Below are 8,789 nucleotides of genomic sequence, written 5' to 3' on the forward strand. Positions count from 1 at the left end.
ACAGGTGTAACACATACTGACTAACGAGGTGACACCAATCAGTGCGTCCTACGCGCTAACGAGTTAGACGCGCTAACGAGCTAAACGCGCTAACGAGCTAAACGCGCTAACGAGCTAGACGCGCTAACGAGCTAGACGTGCTAAAGTCCAACCTCAAAACATAAATGGAAAAACGAAAGCCTGTAACACCTTAAGACAACAAATATATCCTATATTTTTGTTGGACAAGTTTGCTCACCACCAACAGAAAACAACTTCCATTTCACATTATAATCAACTACAATGCTTCACCTTCACCAATATAAACATGGTGTCTACTGGATGTCAACAATTAAAAACAAGAAAAAACCCGTATTTCTAAATAATAATACACAATAGTATTATTTGTTTCTCCTTTTTCTTTCTATAGAATCCTAAAACTCACTAGCTTCTAGAACTCTCGTCTTCCTAAATCCCACTAGCTTCTAGAACTCTCCTCTTTCTAAATCCCACTAGCTTCTAGAACTCTCCTCTTTCTAAATCCCACTAGCTTCTAGAACTCTCCTCTTTCTAAATCCCACTAGCTTCTAGAACTCTCCTCTTTCTAAATCCCACTAGCTTCTAGAACTCTCCTCTTTCTAAATCCCACTAGCTTCTAGAACTCTCCTCTTTCTAAATCCCACTAGCTTCTAGAACTCTCCTCTTTCTAAATCCCACTAGCTTCTAGAACTCTCCTCTTTCTAAATCCCACTAGCTTCTAGAACTCTCCTCTTTCTAAATCCCACTAGCTTCTAGAACTCTCCTCTTTCTAAATCCCACTAGCTTCTAGAACTCTCCTCTTTCTAAATCCCACTAGCTTCTAGAACTCTCCTCTTTCTAAATCCCACTAGCTTCTAGAACTCTCCTCTTTCTAAATCCCACTAGCTTCTAGAACTCTCCTCTTTCTAAATCCCACTAGCTTCTAGAACTCTCCTCTTTCTAAATCCCACTAGCTTCTAGAACTCTCCTCTTTCTAAATCCCACTAGCTTCTAGAACTCTCCTCTTTCTAAATCCCACTAGCTTCTAGAACTCTCCTCTTTCTAAATCCCACTAGCTTCTAGAACTCTCCTCTTTCTAAATCCCACTAGCTTCTAGAACTCTCCTCTTTCTAAATCCCACTAGCTTCTAGAACTCTCCTCTTTCTAAATCCCACTAGCTTCTAGAACTCTCCTCTTTCTAAATCCCACTAGCTTCTAGAACTCTCCTCTTTCTAAATCCCACTAGCTTCTAGAACTCTCCTCTTTCTAAATCCCACTAGCTTCTAGAACTCTCCTCTTTCTAAATCCCACTAGCTTCTAGAACTCTCGTCTCCTTGGAACGAGCCCAAACAAAACTCATCTCCAATACGGAAAAACGTGCAGTCAAAATAAATAAAGATCCATAGCAACGCACTAGCTAAACACAAAACACAAATCTTATATCGATTTGGGGGGAAATCAGGTTGAATCTGCTCCTGAAACTAACACAACAAAACAAAAAACACATGGAAATGGGAGATATCTTTCACCTCACTGGTTAGAGGACAACCTGCAGAAGACAGTCAGCTACATTTTGGAGTGATGCAGTTAAATTTAGGGGTCACTAAACAAAGGAACACAACACTTATGTCATAACTTGATCGATATCATGCTAAAATCATTTGTGTGACAGAAGGGAGATGAGGTTGCACGTCCTGTTAAAACTAACAGCTCAAAAACCACACGGAATCTGGGAATAATGTGTTGTTACGAATCCAATTGGCCCAGGAGTCTAGGGGAGATGGAACTGAGACCCTGTGGCTCAGTTGGTAGAGCATGGTGTTTGCAACACCAGGGTTGTGGGTTCGATTCCCACGGGGGTCAGCACGGGGGGAGAAAATAAATAAAAATAATGTATGAAATGTATGCATTCACTACTGTAAGTCGCTCTGGATAAGAGCATCTGCTAAATGACGTAAATGTAAATAAATCATGCAAATTATAATAGTGAAAAGTAACAGTGAGAACAAAAACCATAGACAACTGAAATCTACCATCAAACACTAAAGGTTTATTGTTTAAACACATGGTAAGGGGGGGGTGGTGAGAAAAGGGGCTGAGCGGGACCCAAGCAAAGAAACAATAATCCAAAACCACCCCTAAGCTAGACTAGCCTATTTCAACAACAGCTAGCTAACTAACCAAAAATACAGGGGGTGGTCCGCCCAGTTCTAACTAGTGTATTTAGACACTGTTTTCCTACGGGTAATGTTGGCGACTGGTCTTCTTACCCCCTTTTCCCACCAAACAAACAAGTCAAACAAAACAATACTCACAGGTACCGGACAAATGGGACATGTGGGGTGAAAGAAAAACAAAAGAGATGGGAGAGAGAGCATACAAAGAGCGATTGAAAGAATGACACAAAGATTGCTCTCACAGAGAGAGATTGAACACAGAGTGATAATGAGCTAGAGACTGGGGTTTTTAAACCAAGGGAAAGGGGCTGTGATTGGGTGAGGAAAGGGGAGCAGGTGTCTTCTGATTGGGGACTGATTGATGACTGATTGGGGAGTGATGATTGTCACCTGTGAGGGGAGAAGGAAAGAAAAGAAACACACATACTGGATACACACACAGGATACCTGTATCCGTAACATGTGTACATCCCTGGTTAAAGGAGAATTTGTAGAAAACAGCTAGCTACATTTTGAAGTGTTGCATTTTGATTCAAGTGGGTCACCAACGTGGTAAGTGTAACACAACTAAACACACAAAAAAAAACGTTCAATTCAGAGCCTGGATTTTCCCCTGAGGCTAATATCCAAATCCTGTTGAAATCAATTGATAAAGGGGCAAACATTTATGCTTCTACATTGTGAAATTATTAAAATCTCCTACAACAATGTTAACATTCTACATTGTGCCATTAATTCATTGATATCATGAAACAACTCCTTCATGTATGTATTTTCTGATATTTGATCTGAGATCTGCTTTGAGATTTCTCTCCTGTGTGTGTTCTCTGTGTTGTACCAGGCTGTTTGACTTAGTAAAACTCTTCCCACATCGATTAGAGCTATACGTTTTCTCTCCTGTGTGTGTTCTCTGGTGTGATATCAGGCTGGTTGAATGACTAAAACTCTTCCCACATTGAGTACAGCTATATGGTTTCTCTCCTGTGTGTGTTCTCTGGTGTGATATCAGGCTGGTTGAATGACTAAAACTCTTCCCACATTGAGTACAACTATACAGTTTCTCTCCTGTGTGTGTTCTCTGGTGTGATATCAGGCTGCTTGAATGACTTAAACTCTTCCCACATTGAGTACAGCTATAAAGTTTCTCTCCTGTGTGTATTCTCTGGTGTCGAATCAGACTGCTAGATCTAGCAAAAATATTCCCACATTGATCACAGCTATACGCTTTCTCTCCTGTGTGTGTTCTCTGGTGTGATATCAGGTTTCTTAGCTGAGTAAAACTCTTCCCACATTGAGTACAGCTAAAAGATTTCTCTCCTGTGTGTATTCTCTGGTGTGATATCAGGCTGGTTGAATGACTAAAACTCTTCCCACATTGAGTACAGCTATAAGATTTCGGTCCTGTGTGTATTCTCTGGTGTACTGTCAGATCGCCAGATGAAACAAAACTCTTCCCACATTGATTACAGCTATAAACTTTCTCTCCTGTGTGTATTCTCTGGTGTCGAATCAGACTGCTAGATCTAGCAAAACAATTCCCACATTGATCACAGCTATACGGTTTCTCTCCTGTGTGGATTCTCTGGTGTAGAGTAAGATTTCTATACGTAGTAACACTCTTCCCACATTGATCACAGCTAAAAGACTTCTCTCCTGTGTGTGTTCTCTGGTGTACTGTCAGACCAGTAGATGAAACAAAACTCTTCCCACATTGAGTACAGCTATAAGGTTTCTCTCCTGTGTGGATTCTCTGGTGTACTGTCAGACCAGTAGATGAAACAAAACTCTTCCCACATTGAGTACAGCTATAAGGTTTCTCTCCTGTGTGAATTCTCTGATGAATTTTAATGCCTGATGAGGAGGTGAATCTCTTCCCACAGTCAGAGCAGCAGTGAGTTTTCTTCCCTGTGGGTCTCTGCTGGTGTTTCTTGAGGAGTTCTGATATGGAGAGACTCTTCTCTGCCTCGTCAGCATCATGAGGTTGTTGAGGCTCCCCAGAGGATCCACGATAGTCCCGTCTCTCTCCTGTGTGAACAACAAAGTTAGACAGATGATTAAAGGCCCACAACAGCAGTAATCCACTGTATAAGGTGATGCCAACAGTGTAGCCATGATGTACAACAACTGACATCTGTAATGAATGTTAAAATGATTTAACAATTGTCTTAAAATGAGCAAGAATAGTCATCTTTAGTCTTGTTTTCACATTAGTAGTAAAACCGATGATTGTAGGCTAGAAAGAAATTATTAAAGTTGTTGAAACCCTAAGCAATGTGCCAGACGACTTTGGTCTCCAATATAGGCCCCTTTCTGTGTTTGCTAAAATTGCGGCACGAGGGCAAAGCACACAATTTGGTTGCAGAAACTCATCCCTGCTAATGAGGAAACGGCTAGTTATGGATGTAGTATATCTGGTAATGAGGAAACCACTAGTTATGGATGTAGTATATCTGGTAATGAGGAAACCACTAGTTATGGATGTAGTATATCTGGTAATAAGGAAACCACTAGTTACGGATGTAGTATATCTGGTAATGAGGAAACCACTAGTTATGGATGTAGTATATCTGCATGGAGCAAAAATGGTGAGCAAAGATTTTAGCACAAGATCAGGAGTGCTACTCAAGGAAACTCACATTAAGCTCTGTGTCTATTTACTAATTCACCACCGTGGGGGAAAACTCAGGGGAGTTCTCATAGGCTGACAGCAAAAATAGCCTCCATTTGCAGGTTGCTTATGAGTGCATTTCACATTACTTTTGGATTATAATTGTAAGGCTCGCTTGAATCTCCTGCTTAATATGTTTGTGTTATTGTCGCAAATCAACTGCTTTATACTTAAAAAACACTTCAACCAGTAAAATGCTCCTTGGCTAGCTTTTCCATCAGCCTGACAATGAGGGTTTGTACACTAAGTGTTTAACAAACAATAACAGTAATTTTTTTCTTCACATCAAAAGCAAGTAAAGAAAGTCTAATCAAAATCAATTGCAAATGAGAATAGTTCCTCAAAGTATTTAAAAATATATTTCCAGCTCTCACCCTTTCGATAACCACTCAGCATTAAAGGGACAAATGTAATTCTCTGATCCTGTGGAAATGTCATAAAATACCTGATTACTTCTTATCCTTTGAACAAATAGCCTACAGCTGTGTCTGTCCCAAACTCACTGGCCGGGAAACTCTGAGGGCCCAGAATATTTTATACAATGTTGCAAGCTTGCTATCACAAGTTTAGGAGGACCCAGTTGATAGTTGATATGTTTTAAGTTCGTTGTAGACAGGCCATGTGCAGCCAAAGTGATTTATAGGATATTTATTACCTGCAGGCTGCAATGTTTTTATTTGTTGGCTTTATGTAGGCTATTTTTACATAGTTGGCAATAAAAATTCCTTTTAGATTTGTATAATTTTCTTTTAGATTTAGATAGAATGTAGATTAATCACAGACAATGATTTTAAAATCTTCCATGAAAATGTGCATATGAAAATCCTAACTGGCACCAGATCAGTAGAAATGGTCAGATAAATTGCCACTCGAAATGGAAAAGGTTCGGAGTCATCCCTCGAGTCATTTGTCTGTCTTAATTATTTGGTCAAACAGTGTGCTTAAAGCATCAGACCAGTTCAGTACATATAGTTGATTTTATTAAAACACATGGGTTGTGTCTATATATGGAAAAATATACATAACATTTCAACCAATCGATTGGTAGAAAGAACAGATGACTCTTGGTTGACCAAGATGTATTTTAGGTGGGGACAGCACTAGAACATGATGTTGGGGACAGCACTAGAACATGATGTTGGGGACAGCACTAGAACATGATGTTGGGGACAGCACTAGAACATGATGTTGGGGACAGCACTAGAACATGATTTTGGGGCCTCTGAGTGGTGCAGCGGTCTAAAACACTGTATCTCAGTGCTTGAGGCGTCACTACAGACACCCTGGTTCGAGTCCAGGCTGTGTCACAACTGGCCGTGATTGGGAGTTACAGTGAGGGAAAAAAGTATTTGATCCCCTGCTGATTTTGTACATTTGCCCACTGACAAAGAAATGATCAGTCTATAATTTTAATGGTAGGTTTATTTGAACAGTGAGAGACAGAATAACAAAAAAATCCAGAAAAACACATGTCAAAAATGTTATAAATTGACTTGCATTCAATGTTTGGGGCATCGCGACTGGTTACCTACTTGGATGTGATATGAAAGTATTGTGTGAAATTATTTTGATGTGAAAGTATTTTAAATAATTTTGATGTGATATGAAAGTATTATTTGAAATAATTTTGATGTGAAAGTATTTGAAATAATTGATGTGATATGAAAGTATTATTTCAAATAATTTTGATGTGATATTTAAGTATTGTGTGAAATTATTCTGAATTGATATGAAAGTACAGCGATTTATGTTTCTAGAAACGTATCGCAATTGAGAATCGATTCACATTTAGATGGATTATTTGACTATTTTAGCTGCCAGAGCCAGTCTACCTCTGAAAATAACATTCAGTCCTTGGACCTTGAGGAGTAACGGGGGCAGCAATCAGCAGTAGAAACAATAACAAAGCGTACTCCCTGCCCGTTTCGGTAAAAAGCTGAGGGATGGGGCTGGAGAAATGCAACCATCCATGATATCAACATTCTAGTTTTAACCATGTTTTGAGGATATACAGTGTTTGTTTATATTTACTGATAAACATTGGAGTAAAAAAAGCTTATATTTTGGGTTCTGATGGGGTTCGACAGTTGAACTAAGCTCATGAGGCATTTATAAGTGAATTCTTCAAGAAACAGATGGGTACATATCATTAATGTATAAGTCCCTAAATGGATGTAACAACTGCTGATTGCCCCTTTAAGAGAACATCTTGGGCTAATCTAATAGGAGATATTGAGGACTACAGTATTTCAGGCATTGTCATTGGATGCATTTGATCAATTGTTAACGTTTTGTTGATGGTCCACTCTTGATGTTCTACACGTTACAGTGAAGCTTCAGCCATTCCTACAGAACAACATTAAAGTGTAGAACCCCTTTACTGCATATTGGTTCAACGACTGCAGAGACGGTACTTACTGGTGTTAAACAGATCTCCAACCTCCTCTTCTTCCTCCAATGTGACAGTCATCTCCCCCTCCTCCTCTTTCACTCCAAAAACTGCATCCTCCTCTTTCTCTTCCGCCTCTTCTTTTAATGTAACATCCTCCTCCTCTTTCACTCTGAACGCGTCTTCCTCTTCTTTCACTGAAACGTCTTTCTCTTCTTTCACTGTAACAGCTTCACCCTCTACTTGTTTTTGTATTGTAACATCTTTCTCTTCCTCCTCCTCTTTCACTAGAGTTTCTTTCTCCATCCAGCAGACCTCCTCTTCTTTAACAGGAGGAGAGAAGCTTAGTGAACTCATGGTCGGGGATGTTAGCTAGCTAGCATTAGCGACTAGCCTATTTCTAAGCTAACTTAGCAAACCAGCTAGCTGACAAACAACGTAAATATATCATTAAATGGGCCAACAAGTACATACGACAGAAGTGTGTTTAATACACAGCGACTAATATACACCAAAACAGTGTAAAGAGCGTGAATGTTGTAGCTATGTTTGCTAGAAAGCTACCGAGGTGTCTGACTAGCTGTTGTTGTTGAAGGAGCGTCCCGTCCACTAGATTATACGTCACACTGGCAGCATCGCCTGAACCTAAAAGACGCACATCGCCATCTGCTGACTGGACTGGGCAACGCAGTTGAGGAACCAAACGTTTATTTTTCATTTATTTCATAAAAGTTTAATATTATATTAAGTCGTTCAAAGAGAAGCATGTGTTGATTGATTCGTTTTTAATGAGTGAGAATTTAAAACAAACTTTACACCCACTACATATTTGCATTGAACCATACTTCTGACATGGATCATTTTGACCCCAGAGGCATATCTTTGATCATAGCCAAAATGTGGTTTATTCAATTCTACCAATTTTTCATGACTTTGTCAATCAACTTGTTCTTAATAAATCTAAATCATGGTTTAGTGTTTCTGTATCAATATGGACTTTTAACAAATTCAAATCCTTTGGAGTCATTTTGACCCCAGCCAAAAGCATCTTTGATAAATAGGACGTTTATTTCAAATCAAATCACAATTTATTGGTCACATACACATGTTTAGCAGATGTTATTGCAGGTGTAGTGAAATGCTTGTGTTTCTAGCTCCGACAGTGCAGTAATATCTAACAAGTAATATCTAACAATTTCACGACATATACCCAATACACACACATCTAAGTATTTGAATCTAGGTTTCTCTGTAGACATGATCCATCCCACCAGAGGGTGGAGGGGCACCTGTAACAGTGGTTTTGACCAGATAGACACCTGCAGACACACAGTATAGTGCCTCCCATGTACTCTCCTATGATTGGACTCTTCTATACCACGTATCACATGACTGTGTACAAAACTGCATTCATTAAGTATTCAGACCCCTTCACTTTTTAAACATTTAGTTACATTACAGCCTTATTCTAAAGTTGAATAATTTTATAATTGAATAATCAATACCCCATAATGAGAAAACAAAATCATTTTTTTAAAACATTTTTCCAAATGTATTT

General features: G+C 39.2%; 1 non-coding gene across 1 annotated transcript; it reads left to right on the forward strand.

The window, feature by feature from the left end:
- The first annotated feature begins 1,787 nt into the window (after positions 1-1,787).
- On the forward strand, positions 1,788-1,860 carry trnaa-ugc (transfer RNA alanine (anticodon UGC)). Its single transcript has one exon. It is a non-coding gene; the product is annotated as a tRNA-Ala (tRNA).
- The last annotated feature ends 6,929 nt before the right edge of the window (positions 1,861-8,789 follow it).

Source organism: Salmo salar, unplaced genomic scaffold (assembly GCF_905237065.1).
Source record: "Salmo salar unplaced genomic scaffold, Ssal_v3.1, whole genome shotgun sequence".
NCBI classification, from domain to species: Eukaryota; Metazoa; Chordata; class Actinopteri; order Salmoniformes; family Salmonidae; genus Salmo; species Salmo salar.